The following is a 21,459-nucleotide window of genomic DNA, read 5'->3' as shown; positions in this document are numbered from 1 at the left end:
AATCCTATGCACACTGCACATATCTTATTTTGAAGTAAAAAAAACAATACAGGAACAAATACAATATTTAAAATGAAGAACAAGTAAAGTTAAATCAACCGGTATTTCAATAGGCAGGTAAATGTCTCCAATAGGCAGCATAGGTCCCCAATAGGCAGGTAAATGTACCCAATAGGCAGCATAGGTCCCCAATAGGCAGGTAAATATCCCCAATAGGCAGGTAAATATCCCCAATAGGCAGCATAGGTCCCCAATAGGCAGCATAGGTCCTCAATGGGCAGGTAAATGCTCCCAATAGGCAGGCTGTTTCCCCCTTATAATGCCATATGTAGGCTGTTCCCCGCTTATAATGCCCCATGCAGGCTGTTCCCCCCTTATAATGCCCCATGCTGGATGCCACCCCCCATATAATGCCCCATGCAGGATGTCCCTTTCTCACACCATATAATGCCCCATGCAAGATATCACTCCCCTGTCTTTATAATGCCCCATGCAGGATGTCCCTTTCCCCGCCATAGAATGCCCCATGCAGGATGTCACCCCCCATATCATGCCCCATGCAGCATGTCACCCCCCATATAATGCCCCAAGCAGGATGTCACCCCCCATATAATGCCCCATGCAGGATATCACTCCCCTGTCTTTATAATGCCCCATGCAGCATGTCACCCCCCATATAATGCCCCATGCAGCATGTCATCCCCCCATATAATGCCCCATGCAGCATGTCACCCCCCATATAATGCCCTATGCAGCATGTCACCCCCCCATATAATGCCCCATGCAGCGCGTCACCCCCCCATATAATGCCCCATGCAGAATGTCACCCCCCCCCATATAATGCCCCATGCAGCATGTCACCCCCCATATAATGCCCCATACAGCATGTCACCTCCCCCATATAATGCCCCATGCAGCATGTCACCACCCCCATATAATGCCCCATGCAGCATGTCACCCCCCCATATAATGCCCCATGCAGAATGTCACCCCCCCATATAATGCCCCATGCAGGATATCACTCCCCTGTCTTTATAATGCCACATGCAGCATGTCACCCCCCCATATAATGCCACATGCAGCATGTCACCCCCCCATATAATGCCCCATGCAGCATGTCACTCCCCCATATAATGCCCCATGCAGCATGTCACCCCCCCATATAATGCCCCATGCAGGATGTCACCCCCCATATCATGCCCCATGCAGGATGTCACCCCCCATATAATGACCTATGCCTCCATACATTAAAAAAAAAAATCCAATACTCACCTCACTTCTCACTTGCTGCCGCTGCCGCACTCTGGTCCGGACTCCAGCGTCGCGGCGTTGTCCCGCTCTGCGCTGCCTGTGACAGCACTCGGGAGGGCGCGGTGTAAAGACGTCACCGCGCCCTCTGACATGAGACATCACAGGAAGCGCAGAGCAGGAAGACAGCGGATCTGCGGAGGCACGGGGAGAGGTAAGTATCCGCCTGCCGGGGCCCTGAGCAAGCGGGGGAGAAGGGCGGGCGCTGGCACCGCTCTCCTCTCCTCCGCCCATAGCCCGGCGGGCCAGATAAAAGTCCTCCGCGGGCCGCATGTGGCCCGCCGGGTGTAGTTTGAGGACCCCTGGTTTAGAGATTATTTATGTTCATGAATCTCAAATGTATGAGCATCATTATTCCGTACCTATTTATTTACAGCTCTTTATTGAGTACAAATATATTGTATGCATTGATTTTACAAGAATATGTCTACCATGAATCTAAATGGTACCTTTCTGTATTTGATTTGTTGAATATTTTTGAGCTGAGAGTTCAATAAAACGAGTTTTAAAAAACAGCCATTGATTTATGATTATTACGTGGGAATAAACCTAGAATATTCTCCAAGAATGTGAACAAAATGGCAGCCGTCACATATTTCAAATTGCAACCCATGCTAGTCAAATGTCAGGATGGGTTGCAGCCTGAAGAAACACTGCACAAGAAATGAGTCTTGAATGTTAGGCTGAGGAGCAGCATCATGGACGAGCATAACTGATCTGCTGACTACAGCCATGAGGCAGAAATGTAGCACGATTTAAAGAAAAACTTCTAGGCTTTCTGAGCAGAGCAGGCATTTTTTCTCTCTAGCTTCAGTCCTGCTCCATGCTCATTCGAAAATGTGTTATGCCAAGTCAGTCTGAGAGCTTTACATGGATTTAGCCAAGGAGTTTTTTTTCCTCCTACTCCAGCCCTGCTTCACGGCTGAGTGAGCAGACCAGGTTCATTTGTTCACAATGCTGCTCCTTAGCCTGATAGATGATAAATAAGTGATGGCGGCCATATTGATCATATTCTCGAAGGGAATTAAAGAGAAATTCCCATATTCTTGCAGTACGTTACATACAAATTAGAATTTCTTTAAAATTCCTAATTATCTAGCAAAGGAACATTGAAAACTCATAATCTTTACTCATCTATAATAATGGTATGTGTATTATCTGTACAATCAACTGAGCTCTTGATATTAGAGTGCGGTGTCTGATGCCTACAGGCACAAGTTAGCCTCTCGTTAGCCATTAATCATCAGCTGGTTTCTAAGACAACAGAAGGTAATCACAGCGCTGACATTGTTCCAGGTAGTCTTGAAATATGTTTCCTCTTGCAACATGCGGGGATTCTTGAATACAGTAAGCAATGTTTGCAGGAACGGGGCAATATTTTACAAGTGATTGCTATTTGTTGACTTAAAGATAAAAGTTCTCCTCTAGAGTCACTTATTTATTACTAGTTAGGAGTCACAGAACACAAATGCACTGATTGTTCTTTGTCAGTTTGTTTAATGTGAAGTGAGCAAGTAATCTATGATGTCACTCAAGTCCAACAGCGCGCCAAAAGCTTTTATATTTCATATTACGATGTTTACAAGGCCTGACACCTATCATATTAAAGCTTAAAACCCACTGAGAAACCACTGAGGGGGGGGGGCAGGGATTATCTAATGGATTTTATAAAAAAAAATCATTATTTGGACAGGGAGGACAGTCTCCATTACAAAAAAAAAGTTTTCTCCATTGTAGTTAGGGCTTTATTACAGCATATGCAGTATAAATGACATCTTATTAAATGTACAAAATTTCTTAAACTGTTCTTGTGTTCAGTAAAATATTAAAATCTTACTTTTCAAAGGGGGTGAACTCATTAATGCTGAGCACTGTATTTATTTAGTTGTTACTCATTTATATAGGGATATAAATTCTGCAAACCGTGCTAACCACTGAGCACCTCCTTCCATATGCCAGCTAGTATGCGAAAGAAGGAGCTCCGGTCAGATGGCACCAAAGTAGAACTTTTTGGACTAAATGCAAAACGCTATGAGTGGCGGAAAACTAAACTTACACATAACCTTGAAAACACCATCCCCACCATCAAACATGCTGATGTCAGCATCATGCTGTCGAGATACTTTTCTTCGGTAGGGCCAGGGATGCTGGTTAGAGTTGATTGGAAGATGAATGGAGCTACATACAGGGCAATCCTGGAGGAAAACCTGTTAGAGGCTGCAAAACACTTGAGACTGTGGTGAAGGTTCACCTTCCAGCAGAACAACAACCATAAACATACTGTCAGAGCTACAATGGAATGGTTTACATCAAAGCATATTCATATGTGTGAACAGCCCAGTCAAAGTCCAGACGTAAATCCCATTGAGAATCTGTGGCAAGACTTAAAAATTCCTGTTCACAGACATCTCCATCCAATCTCTCTGAGCTAGAGCAAGTTTGCAAAAAAGGATGGGAGAAAATTTCAGCCTATAGATGTGCTAAGACATACCGCAAAAGACTTGCAGCAGTAATTGCACCGAAAGGTGGTCCTACAAAGTACTGACTCAGGGACTTGAATACAAATGCATATTCCAATTTTCAGATTTATACTTTAAAATATTTATAAAACTAGGTATCATTTCCTTTACACGTCACAAATACTTGCTTCTTAGTGTTGGTATATCACATAAAATCTCAATAAAATACATTTTAGTTTGTAGGTGTAACATAAAAAAATGTGGAAAAGTTCACGGGATATAAATCCTTTATATATATATATATATATATATATATATATATATATATATATATATATATATATATATATATATATATATATATATATATATATATATATATATAACATATACGTATGTAGTTGTAACGCTGCAGGGTGTGGACCACGGGCCAGGCTTACCCTGTAGGGGTGTGACTAAGCCACTACCTGGTGTTCACTAGAGCCAGGTAGTCACCAGTTACCACTCCAGAGCAGTCCCTGATACAATAGCAGCTGACCTGAGGGTCAGAGGTTAGGGTATGTGGTACAGAGGGCCACAGACAAAACGTGTCCAGACGGTCTGAGGTTGGGGCAGTAAATAATTGTACAAAATCTCTGCAAAAAAGTCTCAGACTAATTAGTAAATCATATTAAGGACCTATTATTAAAATATAACCTTTCATTTCACATTTAAAATCCAAACAGACTTCTGTCATACAGAGACACCAAAAAATGTGATACACCTCACACCAATAGAACGACCCAATTCCTGTCTGCTTGTTCTCTTGATATCTCTCAGATAATCACTAAATCTGACCTTGCCTTACATCGGAGGTTGGCACCCTATGGGGATACGTTTTGGCACCCCCGCTCCATGTCGGCTCACCCTAGGAATGCCCAAGATGTCCCTATTATGAAATTGCTAGCTTTCTATTTGGAGAGCCCTAAAAACTAGACAGAGACCACTCATATGATGATAAGAGTCACTTAACAGATAGATTATGATAAACCATGATAAAGCATCAAAAAAATTAACTAATTGGATCAGCTGATTAATCACCCCTCTACACCTGTGATCACTTTCTGTATCCCATTGTTTATATCAGAAGGTGATCCTAAAGTGCTCAGTGCACTTAATTAGAAAAAATGTTTAGAAAACATGTGCATTGCAGGTATTTTATCCCACAGCATTAGTGATGGACGAGCAGTAAAATGCTCGGGTGTTCGATGCTCGGGTCGAGCAAATTGGAATACTCGGGTGCTCAACCCGAGCAACGAGCCCAATGTAAGTCTATGGGAAACTCAAGCATTTTTCAGGCGGCTCACCCCAGCGGTCTGCAGAGGGCCTAAAGTTGCCCCAATCGATGGGAACAGTGCTCAAATGACATGGGAGCAGCATGGGAAGACCCCTGGAAGCATTTCTGACTCCAAGGTCACTTCTGTCAACAACGTTGTCAGAGTATTACGCCACTTTTACGGACTCACAATAAAACATACCAAAACAAAATCAAAATGGATTTTCCTGGGAAATATGTTAAGGAACATCCTTTCCAGGGTAATGACTTGTATATAAGGCAAAATAAAAAACCAAAAACAAAAATACTCCTCCACTCCTTGGGCTATGTTCACACGTAGCGTTTTTGATGCGTTTTTGCACTTTTGTATTGCTTTCAACTGTGAAAAATACATTCATCAGTAAATGTCATTTTAACATTTTACAACCTTATCTGGCCATGGGGTGTGTGACACATCATCAGACACATGCATTCAGTGCTGAAAAGACATGGGAACAGCATGGGGAAGACTCCTAGAAGCATCTCTGACTCCCAGGTCACTGCCTAAAACTGTGGTCATCAGACATGATCCTATATTACTGCGGTAATAATACAGACATTTTTGTCAACGTGACAAATATTTAACTCCATTTAAAATGGGCAAGTTATGGGGAAGTGGATGTTATGGAGGCAGTGCTGCAGTGCTTCCAGCTTGTGACTGATGCGGTCATTTCAGAGATGGAGGGTGAAGAGGAGGAAGAGGCTGAGGAGGATGAGGTGTAGGAGCTGTAGACTGTGGGGGCAACCCTGATTGACCTAGGGCCCGCAATCCTTGGCGTCGAGAGGACGTGTTCCGTCCCAAGGTCCGACTGGGTCCCGGCTATGCTAACCCAGTGTGAAGCCAGCGAGATGTACCATCCCTGCCCACAAGCACTTGTCCACGTGTCCGTGGTCAGGTGGACTTTCCCGGTAACTGCGTTGTTGAGGGCATGGCTAATGTTTTGGGGCATGTGCTTGTGTCCCCCACACCGGGAGAAATAGTGGCGGCTGGGGACCGAGTAACGAGGGATGGCCGACACCATCAGGTTGCGGAATGTTTCCGTCAAGCCTAAAAGACAACATTTTGAGCGCAAGCGTCACGAAATGTGGGAATTTAGTAGTGTGGCCTGTGGGGCGTTGGCTGCGTATTTGCGCTTGCGTTCCAAGGATTGGGGTATGGACAACTGAGCGCTGAGCTGGGACAAGGACGTGGCCGTGCTTCCTGATGCAGGTGCATAATAATAACAACGCAGACTTCTTTTAGCTCTTATGGGGAGGAGTGTCTGAGCCGCCCTACAGGAAGTAGACAATAATTAGGGGGAGGATACTTGAGTGGGTCAGCTATTTATAAAGGCATATGTGGAACATGTCATACATGCATCCATCATCTATATCTACCTGTCATTTGGCCTCCTGAAGAGCTGGCAGGGCGAAACACGTAGAGGCGCTATACTGGATCACGCTGACACCATGATGAGTATCAATTTTTATACTGTGCATTTACTTGTCTATGGAATTATACATGACCCTACACTGTGTACAGAATTATTAGGCAAGTTGTATTTTAGAGGATTATTTTTATTATTGATCAACAACTATGTTCTCAATCAACCCAAAAGACTCATAAATATCCAAGCTTAATATTTTTGGAAGTTGGAGTGTTTTATTTTAGATTTGGCTATCTTAGGAGGACATGTTTGTGCAGGTAACTATTACTGTGCAGAATTATTAGGCAACTTAATAAAAACCAAATATAATCCCATCTCAATTGTTTATTTTCACCAGGTAAACCAATATCAGTGCACAAAAAATTTAGAAATAAACATTTCCGACATGCAAAAACAAAAACCAAAAAAATTACTGATCAATAAAGCCACCTTTCTTTATGATGACACTCAACAGCCTTCCATCCATAGATTCTGTCAGTTGCTTGATCTGTTTTCGATCAACATTGCGTGCAGCAGCTGTGGCGCCCCTGAGGGTTCGACCGCCACAGGGATGCTGCACTTCTTTAATGGAGTGTAGTGTTCCTCCTCTGAGGTTAGAACAGTGCGATGGTCAGGACCCTTCCTTCACATCCAACACCACATTTCTCCACCAGACGGGGCTAGAATGCGCTAGGTGCTGCCCTCCTGGTTACAGGGAGACTGGGGAACCAAGAGTTAGGGGAACCATTTAGTGGGTGAGGGTGGAGGACTCACAATTTAGTGACACTTTACAATTGATATTTAATAAAAAGCCATCTTGGTTTGTGGTCTTTCGCTGGTCCCGGTAGTTGAGTTCTTGACGGTCCTGAGTAGTCATCTTGCCAGGCTGCCATGTACTGTGATCTCCTACCCTGAAAGTGGATCCTGTGTGGACCTACAGCCGATGGGGACACAGACCTCGTACCCCGGACTTGGGACGAGGGGCAGGTTGGAGACAAGGAATGTCTCAACCCGGTCAAGGACCACGACCAAGAAGGCCCGGAGCTTAGGAGTGTAGCTCCACAGCAAATGGATCCCAGGGAGGATGCAGACGGAGCGGTGTACGCCACCTGTCCTCGCCAACCTGATATATTCAGAGGGAGTCCGGCTGCAAGAGGGGTACCGGCCCAAGACACCCGACCTTGCTACTCCATGTCCTGGTCGGGAAAGCCCGGTAGGCCCTGAGGATCCCACCGGGTATCGGACGGAGCGGAGCTGCCACCCGTGCCCTTTTTCTGAGAGGAGTTCAGAGGGAGACCCGGCCTATTTTCACACACAGACAGGAAAGGACTCGGTCTGTAGTTCAGGAACACTCTGGTGCGGGGTCCTGATTGAATGCTGGACTTGCTCAGAGGTAGTCGGACCCCCGTCCCTGGTGACCGCAGGACTCCGCGGGGAGCAGGGAGTCGCCTTCCTTCTGCCATCTCTAATGTGAGTAAAGCCTTGGAAGTTCACCCCTATGGCCTCCGGACTGTTTATTCTGCGCTACACCGTACGTCTCGGCGCCCATACTCCTCTACTACTACCCCTGTCATCCTGTCTCTCTGCCCTGAGGCCTTGCTCCGCCTGTGGGGAGTAGTAACAACGATGGCCGCTATACCACCATGCCTCAGCGGACTGCAGAGGCGCTGGTGGCCTTCACCAGGTGCCACAGGTGGCGTAGTCGGAATCAGCCACTCAACCCGGATAAGCCCACTCCATCCTATTAATTGTGACGGCCCTGAGCATGGGTCGGGTCCGGGCCACAGCTGCACCCCATCTCTCCAACATAGGACCCGACTCCGAGTCCCCCATCTCCCAGGGTAAAGAAAAGGGCTTTCGAGTAGAGGCGTCACACAGCCACCACAGCCTCCCAGACACTGTTCCGAGAGGTGTACTATTTTCCCTCTCTGTAGATCTCACATTTTATGATGGACCACAGGATCTTTATTGGGTTCAAATCAGGTGAACAAGGGGGCCAGGTCATTATTTTTTCTTCTTTTAGACCTTTACTGGCCAGCCACGCTGTGGAGTAGTTGGATGAATGTGATGGAGCATTGTCCTGCATGAAAATCATGTTTTTCTTGAACGATACCAACTTCGTCCTGTACCACTGCTTGAAGAAGTTGTCTTCCAGAAACTGGCAGTATGTCTGGGAGTTGAGCCTCACTCCATCCTCAACCCGAAAAGGTCCCACAAGTTCATCTTTGATGATACCAGCCCATACCAGTACCCCACCTCCACCTTGCTAGCGTCTGAGTCGAAGTGGAGCTCTCTGCCCTTTATTGATCCAGCCTCTGGCCCATCCATCTGGTCCATCAAGAGTCACTCTCATTTCATCAGTTCATAAAACCTTTGAAAAATCAGTCTTAAGATACTCTTGGCCCATTCTTGACGTTTTATTTTATGTTTCTTGTTCAAAGGTGGTCGTTTTTCAGCCTTCCTTACCTTGGCCATGTCCCTGAGTATCGCACACCTTGTGCTTTTTGATACTCCAGTAACGTTGCAGCTCTGAAATATGGCAAAACTGGTGGCGAATGGCATCTTGGCAGCTTCACGCTTGATTTTCCTCAATTCATGGGCAGTTTTTTGCTCCTTTTTTGGCCAAAGCGCTTCTTGCGACCCTGTTGGCTATTTGCCATGAAACGCTTGATTGTTCGGTAATCACGCTTCAAAAGTTTGGACATTTCAAGACTGCTGCATCCCTCTGCAAGACATCTCACAATTTTGGACTTTTCAGAGCCCTTCAAATCTCTCTTCTGACCCATTTTGCCAAAGGAAAGGAAGTTGCCTAATAATTAAGCACACCTTATATAGGGTGTTGATGTCATTAGACAACACCCCTCCTCATTACAGAGATGCACATCACCAGATTTACTTAATTGGTAGTTGGCTCTCAAGCCTATGCAGCTTGGAGTAGGACAACATGTATAAAAGTGATCAAAATACGCATTTGCCTAATAATTCTGCACGCGGTGTATATATGCTGGGAGATAAAATACCTGCAATGCACATGTTTTATAAACATTTTTTTCTAATTATGTGCACTGAGCACTTTAGGATCACCTTCTGATATAAACAATGGGATACAGAAAGTGATCACAGGTGTAGAGGGGTGATTAATCAGCTGATCCAATTATTTAATATTTTTGATGCTATATCATGGTTTATCATAATCTGTCTAAGTGACCCTTAGTATCATAGGAGTGATCTCTGTCTAGTTTTTAGGGTGCTCCAAATAGAAAGCTAGCAATATCAAAATAGGAACATCTAGGGCATTTCTAGGGTGAGAAGACGTGGAGAGGGGGCGCCAAAACATATCCCCATAGGGTGCCAACCTCCGCTGTAGGGCAGGGTCAGATTTAGTGATTATCCGAGGGATATCAAGAGAATAAGCAGACAGGAATTGGGTCGTTCTATTGGTGTGAGGTGTATCACTTTTTTTAGTGTCTGTGTATGTCTGAAGTCTATTTGAATTTTAAATGTGAAATTAAAGGTTATATTTTAACAATAGGTTCGAGGTTGGGGCAGGCAGGACAAGGTCAGTAGATATTTCGGAGGCTAGGAGAAAAGTGGTCAAGTAGGATGGGAAAACAAACTGTGTCTTTAGCGGGAAGTGGAATACAGAGATAGGCATGCACAATAATAAACGGGTAGGAACCAAACATTCGTGCAAGGGGTAGAGGGAGGAGCTGGCTTATATTGATCCTGCTCGCATGGGATAGGCCAGGGACCCAAATCTCTGCAGGACACAACAGGGTTACATTCCTGCAGAGATCAGCCACACCCTCTAACTCCAGATGGAACCACCATGCTTTTATCACGGTGTGACTCTGGGATGGCAAATGGGCTCCTATATTGTTCCTCAGTATTACCCCTGATGGTGGGGACACCTGGGTCTCGTTCCTCACTATGCTTCCCAGTAGCCCTAGTTTGTTAAGTTTATGGGGGGGGGGGGACATAAACAAGACAGACAGGGCAAAACAGACGCACAGTCACACAGAGCTTTCACAGGGAAAAACTCTAAGGTACAAAAGTGTAGAGCCTATAAGACAACAAACTAACAAAAACACATGAAAGGAAAAAGGAAAGGTTTCACCAAACACTGCTCGCAACAACTTTGGAATAACCACCAGTTATTCAGGTTGTGTCCAGGATAGACTTTATAGGCATGCATAGAAGTGCCGTCAGCCACAGTTTTGTGCACCTCTGAAAAGAAGGACACCGCTGAACAGAGGCCAGACGGAGTCCAGAGTAACTCTGCTGCCTTATTATAGTGAATGGATCCCTCCGGGGTTTCATCTGAATTATGTCACTCAGAGATTTAGATGGAAACCCCAAAGTAAGTGCTCAGCGCAGAGAGCTGGATAAATGTGATCCCAAACGCTATGTAAAATGTTCCCAATAAAAGATTCCACTCAATCCACAAAAAAAAGCAAGTCCCGCTCAGGTCCATCATCTGTTAATGGAAATATAGGGGACTTCCACAATACTGGTAGCACAAAGGCTCTGAAAAAGTGAAATGGCTGCTTGCCCCCAGGAGAAATTCAGCACTTCCAAATCCAAATCCCCCCTCTCTTCTGAGCCCCAATGTGCCTAAATCACATTTAGCATCCACATGTTAGGCAGGGGTATAATTTCCAAAACTGGGTCACTTGAGGGTGGATTCTGCTCTTCTAGTACTTAGGGGCTCTGTATATGGAGTCCGCAAACTATTCTAGGAAATTCTGCGCTCCAGCAGGTGAATAGTGCTCCGTCCCTCCCAAGTCGCATCATGTGGCTAAGCAGTACTGTACAGCCACATGTGTGGTATTGCCACGTTCAGCAGAAATTATGTGACAAATTTTGGTGCCAATTTTACCCATTTCCTAGTGCGAAAATGTAAAATCTGGGGCTAAGGCTAAGTGCCCACGATGCCGCATCTCCCTGGCAGGAAGAATGCATGCGGATTTTACATGCATTTTTCCCGCCAGGTAGAAGCGTTTGTCAAGCGTTTTTGCATGCATTTCTGCATGCGGGTTATCAAGCGCTTTTCGAGTGCAATTTTAGCATCACTTGGAAAAGTGCTTGACAACTTGGTCACACTATATAAATCCATGCAACCGGCAAGTAATAGTTAAAAGACCTGTCACATGACTAGATGACGTCACCACAGGTCCTTTTAGACCACCGTGAGACACGGGAAGACCGGATGCAGCAGAGAAAACACCGGGGGCCATCAGAAGATAAGTATAATGTTTATTTTTTATTTTAAATTCTTTTTTTAAGGTTCTATAGTACCCGAGTCTAGAGGAGATTCTCCTCTTCTCCAGACCCGGGTACCATCCGCACATAGAATCGCATAATATCCGCATGTGCACATGGGCTCATGCGGATATTATGCGATTCAATGCAAGTCAATGGCGGCAATTACGCTGCATGTCCGCAAAATTAATGGACATGCTGCATATTTTTCCGCAATGATAATCTGCAACGGAAATTTCTGCAGCATGTGCAAAGCACATGCGGATTATCATTGGGGACCATGGGGTACGTATTACCAATCGTTTTCGCTGTGGAAATTCCGCAGCAAAAAGGCTTGAAAAACGTATAGTGGGCACGCAGCCTAAAACAAAATTTTTGTGGTAAATATGTAATTATTTTTTCTTCGCTGCCCAATGGTATAAAATTCTGTGACCCACCTGTGTTGTCAATATAATCATTGCACCCTTTCGATTAATTCATTGAGAGGTGTCGTTTGTAAAATGGGGTCTCTTATGGGGGATTCTGCTGTTCTGTCACCTCAGGGGCTCTGCCAATGTGACATGGCACCATAACAGTAAAATCTGCACTATAATATCACGCTCCTTCCCTTCTGAGCTTTGTACTGTACCTCAAAAGTAGTTCCTGATTAGATGTAGGGTATTGGCGAACTCGGGAGAAATTGCAGAACAAACTGAGAGGTCCATTTTTTCATATTAGCCCTTATAAAAATTTCAAAATTTGGGGCTAAAACAACATTTTAGTGGAAGAAATGTAATTAATCTTTCTTTACCGCCCAATGGTATAAACTTCTGTGAGGCACATATCGTGTCAATATGATCACTGTACCCCTAGATCAATTCATTGAGAGGTGTAGTTTGTAAAATGACGTCGCTCATGGGGAGGTTCTGCTGTTCTGACACCTCAGGGCTCTGCTAATGTGACATGGCACTCTCAAACAATTCCAGCAAAATGTAAACTCCAATATGGTGCTTTTTACCTTCTGAGCTTTGCACTGTGCCTCAAAAGTAGTTTTGCTCCCACACATGGGGTACTGGCACACTCAAGGGAAATTGCACAAAAAAAATTGGGGTCTATTTTCTCCTGCTACCCCTGTGAAAATAAAAAATTTTGGGGCTAAAAGATCTTTTCTGTGGAAAAAAATGTGATTTTTTTAATTTCACGGCTCTATGTTATAAATTTCTGTGAAGCATCTAGGAGATCAAGATGCTCACCACACATCTAGATAAGTTTCTTGAGGGGTCTAGTTTCCAAAATGGTGTCACTTGTGGGGCGCTTCCACTGCTAGGCACATCAGGAGCCCTCCTAACACAACATGGAATCCGCTCCCAATTCCAGCCAATTTTGTGTTCAAAAATTTTGTGCACCCAAACAGTGGTTTTCCTCCACATATGAGGTATCGGCTTACTCTGGAGAAATTTCACATTTCATTTTTGGAGTCTATTTTCTCCTGTTACCCTTGTGAAAATAAAAAATTGGGGGTAAAAGATAATTTTTGTAGAAAAAATGTGATTCTTTATTTTCTGTGAGGCACCTGTGGGTTCACGGTGCTCACCACACATCTAGATCAGTTCCTTGAGGGGTCTAGTTTCCAAAATGGGATCACTTGTGGGTTTCCACTGTTTAGGCACATCAGGGGCTCTCCAAACACGCCATGGTATCCGCTCTCCATTCCAACCAATTTTGCATTCAAAAAGTCAAATGATGCTCCTTCCCTTCCAAGCATTTTTGTGAAAAAAAGTTAAATGTTAATTTTTTTCCTTCCACATTGCTACAGTTCCTGTGAAGCTCCTGAAGGGTTAATAAACTTCCTGAATGTGGGTTTGAGCACATTGAGGGGTCAATTTTTAAAATGGTGTCACCTTTGGGAATTTTCTGTCATACCGACCCCTCAAACTCACTTCAAATGTGATGTGGTCCCTAAAAAAATGATTTTGAAAATTTTGTTGGAAAAATGAGAAATCGCTGGTCAACTTTTAACCCTTATAACTTTCTAACAGAAAACAATTATGTTTCAAAAATTGTGTTGCTGTAAAGTAGACATGTGGGAAATGTTATTAACTATTTTGTGTGACAGATCTCTCTGATTTAAGGTCATAAAAATTAAAAGTTTGAAAATTGTGAAGTTTTTAATTTTTTTTCCAAATTTAAGATTTTTTTTTTACAAATAAACGCACGTCATATTGAAGAAATTTTACCACTACTATGAAGTACAATATGTCACGAAAAAACAAGCTCAGAATCAGCGAGATCCGTTGAAGTGTTCCAGAGTTATTACCTCATAAAGTGACACTGGTCAGATTTAAAAAATGAAACCCGGTCATTAACCTACAAAGTAGCTCGGTCCTTAAGGGTTAATGTTAGGGATGAGCGAGTAGTGAAAAAATCGGACTCGCTATACTCGTAACGAGTAGGTCCCAATACTCGGGTACTCGTTACGAGTCCAATGTAAGTCAATGGGAAAAGCGAGTAAGCCGAGTAATTGTCTGCTGGAGCCTATAAAGTGGTCTGGGGGCTGAGGAAAAGGCTGAAATGGGTGCATGATTGTTTAAAAGCCGGCGTTAAAAAGTCGTCGGCTTTTAAACAATCACACAGCCCCATACTCGCTTCCCGGCAGCCTCCCATCCCAATCCTCCGCTCCCCCGCCGCCTCCCATCCCAATCCTAAGTTAGGACCGGGCGGAGAGCGCAGCACCATGGAGCGGGGAGCGAAGGACCCGGGCGGGGAAGCCGGAAGTGAAAAGACTTCACCGCCGGCTTTCCCGTTCGGTGCTGCACTCTCCGCTCCCTGATGTACGCTCCCCGCTCCCTGGTGCTTCGCTCCCTGCCCAGTCCTAACTTAGGATCGGGATGGGAGGCGGGGGTAGGAGCGTACATCAGGGAGCCTGGAGCGCAGCACCGAACGAGAAAGCCGGCGGTGAAGTCCGTTCACTGCCGGCTTTCCCGCCGGTTATTTCAAATGAACAGCTGAGGTATCAGCCGCGGTACCCTCAGAGGGTTCATTTGAGTTCATGCTTGACTGCATGAACTCACATCAACTTTCCCACGGCCGCACAGCTCAGCAACATCTCTGGTAGAGAATCTCTACCAGAGATGTAGCTGAGCTAAAGAAGAAGACTCAATTGGACTACGTCGGACGAAAGATCATTTTTTTTAATACAGATGGAGTCTCTATTTTTTTTTTGTTTTATTTCTAATAAAAACGTATTTCTCTGTGTTGTGTTTTTTTTAATATTTCACTTAGAAATTCATGGCGGTCATGTCTAATATTGGCGTGACCCCATGAATTTCGGGCTTAGGGCCAGCGGATAATACAAAGCTGGCCCTAACCCCTTTATTACCCAGTGAGCCACCGCACCAGGGCCCTGGATGAGTTGAGTACAGCCCCAGAAGATGGCGCTTCTATGAACGCGCCATTTTATGGGGTGGCTGCGGACTGCAATTCGCAGCGGGGGGGCCCAGAAAGCTTGGGCCTCCCTGCGCTGCGGATTCCAGCCCCCAGCTGCCTAGTTGTACCTGGCTGGACACAAAAATAGGGCGAAGCCCCACATATTTTTTTTTAATTATTTCATGAAATTCATGAAATAAAAAAAAAGGGTATCCCTATATTGTTGTGTCCGGCCAAGTACAAGTAGGCATCTGGGGGTTGGGGGCAGCCCGTTCCTGGATGCTGTACCTGGCTGGCATATAAAAACATGGCGAAGCCCACGTCAAAATTTTTGGGAAAAATTAATTGTTCTCAGTTAGAGATTAAACAATCCCATTCTTCTTGTCCTCTTTTCTTCCTCTTGCTAAATTTGCCATTAAAAATCATCATCATGATTCTACTGGGGTATCACCCTGTTTCTGTGTCTATGGTCGGCATCCTCAGTTCTGTACGTTGCTGGAAAGGAATTCATCGGGGGTACCTGGGGAGGGTCCGTTTGTTTCTTCATTACTATCTAAATGGGAGAGTGGTCAGCGACAATTGCATGACATGAGTTCCAAATATAAACGTTCGGTTGATTGTAGGTATATGACTGATCCAGACCTGTGTGTGGGTGAGCTGGTGTGGTTGTCTAGCAAGAACATTAACTAGGGATGAGTGAGTATACTCGTTACTATTCGGAACTCGCCGAATAGTGCGGTACTTGGGCTACTCGTTACTCCCCGAGTTTCTTTGATTACTCGCTAGGAGTAACGAGTACAATGTAAGTCAATGGGAAATGCGAGTAAGCCGAGTAAGTGTCTGCTGGAGCCTATAAAGTGGTCTGGGGGCTGAGGAAAAGGCTGAAATGGGTGCATGATTGTTTAAAAGCCGGTGGTAAAAAGCCGCCGGCTTTTAAACAATCACTCAGCCTCATACGCGCTTCCCCGCAGCCTCCCATCCCGATCCTCCGCTCTCCCCGCTGCCTCCCATCCGATCCTAAGTTAGGACTGGGTGGGGAGCGAAGCACCAGGGAGCAGGGAGCGCAGCACCACGGAGCGGGGAGCGAAGGACCCGGGCGGGGAAGCCGGCAGTGAAAAGACTTCACCGCCGGCTTTCCCGTTCAGTGCTGCGCTCCCCGCTCCCTGATGTACGCTCCCTGCTCCCTGGTGCTTCGCTCCCCATCCGGTCCTAACTTAGGATCGGGATGGGAGGCGGCGGGGGAGCAGGGAGCGCAGTACTGAACGGGAAAGCCGGCAGTGAAGTATTTTCACCGCCGGCTTTCCCGCCGGTTATTTCAAATGAACAGCTGAGGTATCAGCTGATGCTGATCAACTGTTCATTTGAAGTAGCCGCGGTGCCCTCAGAGGGTTCATGTGAGTTCATGCTTGACTGCATGAACTCACATCAACTTTCCCAAGGAAGCACAGCTCAGTTACATCTCTGGTAGAGACTCTCTACCAGAGATGTAGCTGAGCTAAAGAAGAATTCTCCATTGGACTACGTCGGACGGAAGATCATTTTTTTTAATAAAGATGGAGTCTCTAAATTTTTTTTTTTTTTTATTTCTAATAAAAAAAATATGTCTCTGTGTTGTGTTTTTTTAAAATATTTCACTTAGAAATTCATGACAGTCATGTTTAATATTGGCGTGACCCCATGAATTTCGGGCTTAGGGCCAGCGGATAATACAAAGATGGCCCTAACCCCTTTATTACCCAGTGAGCCACCGCACCAGGGCCCTGGATGAGTTGGATACAGCGCCAGAAGATGGCGCTTCTATGAACGCGCCATTTTATGGGGTGGCTGCGGACTGCAATTCGCAGTGATGGGGGGGGCAGAAAGCTTGGGCCTCCCTGCGCTGTGTATTCCAGCCCCCAGCTCCTTATTTGTACCTGGCTGGACACAAAAATAGGGCGAAGCCCCACGTCAAATTTTTTTAAATTATTTCATGAAATTCATGAAATAATTAAAAAAAGGGCTTCCCTGCATTTTTGTTTCCAGCCAGGTACAAATAGGCATCTGGGGGTTGGGGGCTGAGACACATCAGGCTGTATCAACACAGGTGCCGACGAAAAGCTTTCTTCAAGATGGTTAAACGCATTGTGGTCAAGCAGCAAGCTAGGCAGTATGCGAAGGTAAAGCACCGGTGTAGCGTCGGCGTCCCTGCCTCCTGCTAGGCAGGGACGCTGTTCCCCTCACCTTTCTGCTCCGTGCCCGGCGGCTTCCTCCCGCTCTGCCTGCAGCGCCCGCTCTCCCCCGGTCACTGTGCTTAGGGCGTGCACGTGCTCCCCCTCTCTTAAAGGGCCCGCGCGCGTCGCCCTAAGGAGTCCCCGGCCAATGGCCGGAGGATCCCTCCATATATAAGGCACCTCCTCCAAAATGGAGGTGCCCGAGCAATGTTGTTGCACTGTTCACTACTCTGCTTCAGCCCTCAGGTCCCGTTGCCAGTTACCTGCCAGTTACCTGCCAGTCTCCTGCCAGTTTGCTGCCTGATTCCTGCCTGTCATCCGCTTTCCTGCTTGCTAGCCTGAGGTCCGACGGTCTGCCTTCCGACACCTGTCAGTCTGTCTATGGACCAGCTTGCCCGCTCACCTGGGAGCGCTCACCTGCTACCTGCCTGATAGCCTACCTAGAGGCTCCGCCGTCACCTGCTGTGACCACCTGCCAGTCCAGAGACTCTTGCCCGCTCACCTGGGAGCGCTCACCTGCTACCTGCCTGATAGCCTACCTGGAGGCTCCGCCGTCACGTGCTGTGACCACCTGCCAGTCCAGAGACTCTTGCCCGCTCACCTGGGAGCGCTCATCTGCTACCTGCCTGTTAGCCTACCTAGAGGCTCCGCCGTCACGTGCTGTGACCACCTGCCAGTCCATAGACTCTTGCCCGCTCACCTGGTAGCACTCATCTGCCATCTGCCTGCTAGCCTACCTGGAGGCTCTGCCGTCACAGGTCATACCTGCCCGTTTACCCAGAGACTGCCCCGGTCACTTGCCGTGACCTCCTGCCCGTTTACCCAGAGACTGCCCCGGTCACTTGCCGTGACCTCCTGCCCGTTTGCCCAGAGACTGTCCCGGTCACCTGCTGTGACCGCCTGCCTGTCTTCCCTGGTCGCCACCCGCTTCCTTACAAGGACTGCCCCCTTGTATAAGTTGCTCAGAGGTTCCGCCTCCCAGACCCGTTACAGTTTGCTCGGGCCATGGAACCCGGTGGCACCCAAGCTCCCTCGCTCTCGGACCTTTGTCATGAACTGTCCCGACAGAGGTCCCAACAGGAGTCCATCCTGGGTCACCTGCGGAATGTCAATACTCGCCTGGACACTTTGACTGCCCCACCAGCAACCACCGCTAGTGTCATGACTCGCAGCCCGGCTGCTCCGCTGCTCACCAATACCATAGTTTCCTGCTCTGGAATCCGGCTTTCTGCACCTCCTCGCTTCGGAGGCGACTCCGCTCAAGATTCCTTCCTATAAGTTAGGGCCTCGGTTCATCGGCCCACTGGAGGTTATCAAACAGATCAACCCGGTGGCCTATAAATTGAAACTCCCGGCCAACTTACGGATCCCTAACTCCTTCCATGTATCTCTTCTCAAACCCGTGGTACTTAACTCCTTTTCCAAGTCTACAGGTACGCCTCCTGCTCCGGTTTCTGCTGAAGACGAGTTTGAGGTAGAGAACATTCTGGTCACCAAAAGGGTAAGAGGAAAGACCTTTTTTCTAGTGGATTGGAAGGGGTTTGGTCCTGAGGAGAGAACATGGGAGCCCCGGGAGAACATCCATGCCCCTCTCATCCTTGCTAAATTTCTGTCTGGCCTAAAAAAGGGGGGGCCTAAAGGGGGGGGTACTGTAGCATCGGCGTCCCTGCCTCCTGCTAGGCAGGGACGCTGTTCCCCTCACCTCTCTGCTCCGTGCCCGGCAGCTTCCTCCCGCTCTGCCTGCAGCGCCCGCTCTCCCCCGGTCACTGTGCTTAGGGCGCGCGCGCTCCCCCTCTCTTAAAGGGCCCGCGCGCGTCGCCCTAAGGAGTCCCCGGCCAATGGCCGGAGGATCCCTCCATATATAAGGCACCTCCTCCAAAATGGAGGTGCCCGAGCAATGTTGTTGCACTGTTCACTACTCTGCTTCAGCCCTCAGGTCCCGTTGCCAGTTACCTGCCAGTTACCTGCCAGTCTCCTGCCAGTCTCCTGCCAGTTTGCTGCCTGATTCCTGCCTGTCATCCGCTTTCCTGCTTGCTAGCCTGAGGTCCGACGGTCTGCCTTCCGACACCTGTCAGTCTGTCTATGGACCAGCTTGCCCGCTCACCTGGGAGCGCTCACCTGCTACCTGCCTGATAGCCTACCTAGAGGCTCCGCCGTCACGTGCTGTGACCACCTGCCAGTCCAGAGACTCTTGCCCGCTCACCTGGGAGCGCTCATCTGCTACCTGCCTGATAGCCTACCTGGAGGCTCCGCCGTCACGTGCTGTGACCACCTGCCAGTCCAGAGACTCTTGCCCGCTCACCTGGGAGCGCTCATCTGCTACCTGCCTGTTAGCCTACCTAGAGGCTCCGCCGTCACGTGCTGTGACCACCTGCCAGTCCAGAGACTCTTGCCCGCTCACCTGGGAGCACTCATCTGCCATCTGCCTGCTAGCCTACCTGGAGGCTCTGCCGTCACAGGTCGTACCTGCCCGTTTACCCAGAGACTGCCCCGGTCACTTGCCGTGACCTCCTGCCCGTTTACCCAGAGACTGCCCCGGTCACTTGCCGTGACCTCCTGCCCGTTTACCCAGAGACTGCCCCGGTCACTTGCCGTGACCTCCTGCCCGTTTGCCCAGAGACTGTCCCGGTCACCTGCTGTGACCGCCTAACTGTCTTCCCTGGTCGCCACCCGCTTCCTTACAAGGACTGCCCCCTTGTATAAGTTGCTCAGAGGTTCCGCCTCCCAGACCCGTTACAACCGGATACTGTCTCTTTAAATCTTTGGGTTAGTTTATTTAGCAGTCATAAACTACCCTGGAGTCCATAAAGAAAACACAGCCCCTTCGGCTAAAGAGACAAAATAAAATACAAAACTTGCAGCACAGTCTGTATATCGGCCAAGGTCTGGCCACTCACAATTAGCCACACACAGGTTCAGCACAGCCCGTGCTAGCTCCTCTCTGAAGAAAGATTTCCCTAGGTACTGAACACACCTGAGTGTCAGGGATGGCTATTTAAAGCCCAAAGCACTCCCCTGATTGGAGATAGAGTGGATAACGTCCCTCCCTGCACTTCATTATCCACTTAAAACATTCCCTTGTAAATGTGGTTCTATGTGCACCTACTTGTACAGGCGAACTTGCATGTTTTCACATCACTGAGGCTAAGAGTCTCAGTGAGACATACCTCCCTTCTGACACACTACCAGTGACTTTGTCACAGCATGCAAAGCATCCTCAGCCCATATCGAGAAATCTGTAACTTTCTTAGTCATGTCAGTAAGAGGCCGTGCTATGGCAGAAACGTTTTTAATACATTTTCTGTAATAATTAGCAAAACCCAAAATATGTTGCAATCCCTAAAGTTTCCAGGATGGTCCCATTTTAATATAGCCTGTAATTTGGTGGGACCCATCCGAAAACCCGCACCAGAAATCATATAACCCAAAAAACGAAGTTCTTGTACGGCGAATACACACTTCTCGAGTTTAGCATACGATCTATTCTCTCTGAGAATATTTAGTAGCTGCCTGACATGTTCTATACGAGACTCGTAATCCCATGAGTATATAAGAATGTCATCTAAGCAGATAATTACAAACCTCCCTAAAAGCTGAGAAAAAAACATCATTAAGGAAATGTTGGAATACTGCAGGTGCCTTGGTAAGACCGAAAGGCATCACAAGGTTTTTGAAGTGCCCCGCCAGTGTGTTAAAAGTCGTTTTCCACTCTCAAAAGCCTCCCTGCATCAGGGGTGATAAATCAATAACAAATATCTGAACTGGATTATTTTTTCAAATCAAATCCTGAAGAACAGATAAAGTGCTCAACAAACAGTGCCCCTGAACCGTTATCAAGAAAAACAGAAATTTAAATTTCCTGGCCCCCAATCTTAACCCTGGCAGGTATCAAACATTGAGACACCATAGTGGAGGATATACGTAGACCCAGGTTGGGATCCCAAAGTACAGGTACTGATGAAGAGTCCAGTTTTGCCACTAAAAAAAACCAAACTCCACCCCTCTTTAGTGGAATAGAGGTTCTCACCGCACGGAGAGTCCCTCCTAGCTGCATA

At 47.0% G+C, this 21,459-nt stretch overlaps 1 protein-coding gene across 6 annotated transcripts in view; it reads right to left on the bottom strand.

Annotated features, from left to right (window-relative positions):
• The window catches only part of KIAA1549L (KIAA1549 like), a 308,312-nt gene that overhangs the window by 135,292 nt on the left and 151,561 nt on the right, over positions 1–21,459 (bottom strand). The gene's annotated exons all lie outside the window — the stretch shown is intronic.

This window comes from Phyllobates terribilis, unplaced genomic scaffold (assembly GCF_046119375.1).
Source record: "Phyllobates terribilis strain yellow unplaced genomic scaffold, ASM4611937v1 Scaffold_13__5_contigs__length_258822181, whole genome shotgun sequence".
NCBI lineage: Eukaryota > Metazoa > Chordata > Amphibia > Anura > Dendrobatidae > Phyllobates > Phyllobates terribilis.
Note: the sequence above shows the minus strand (reverse complement) of the source record. Positions and strands in the feature narration are given on the sequence as shown.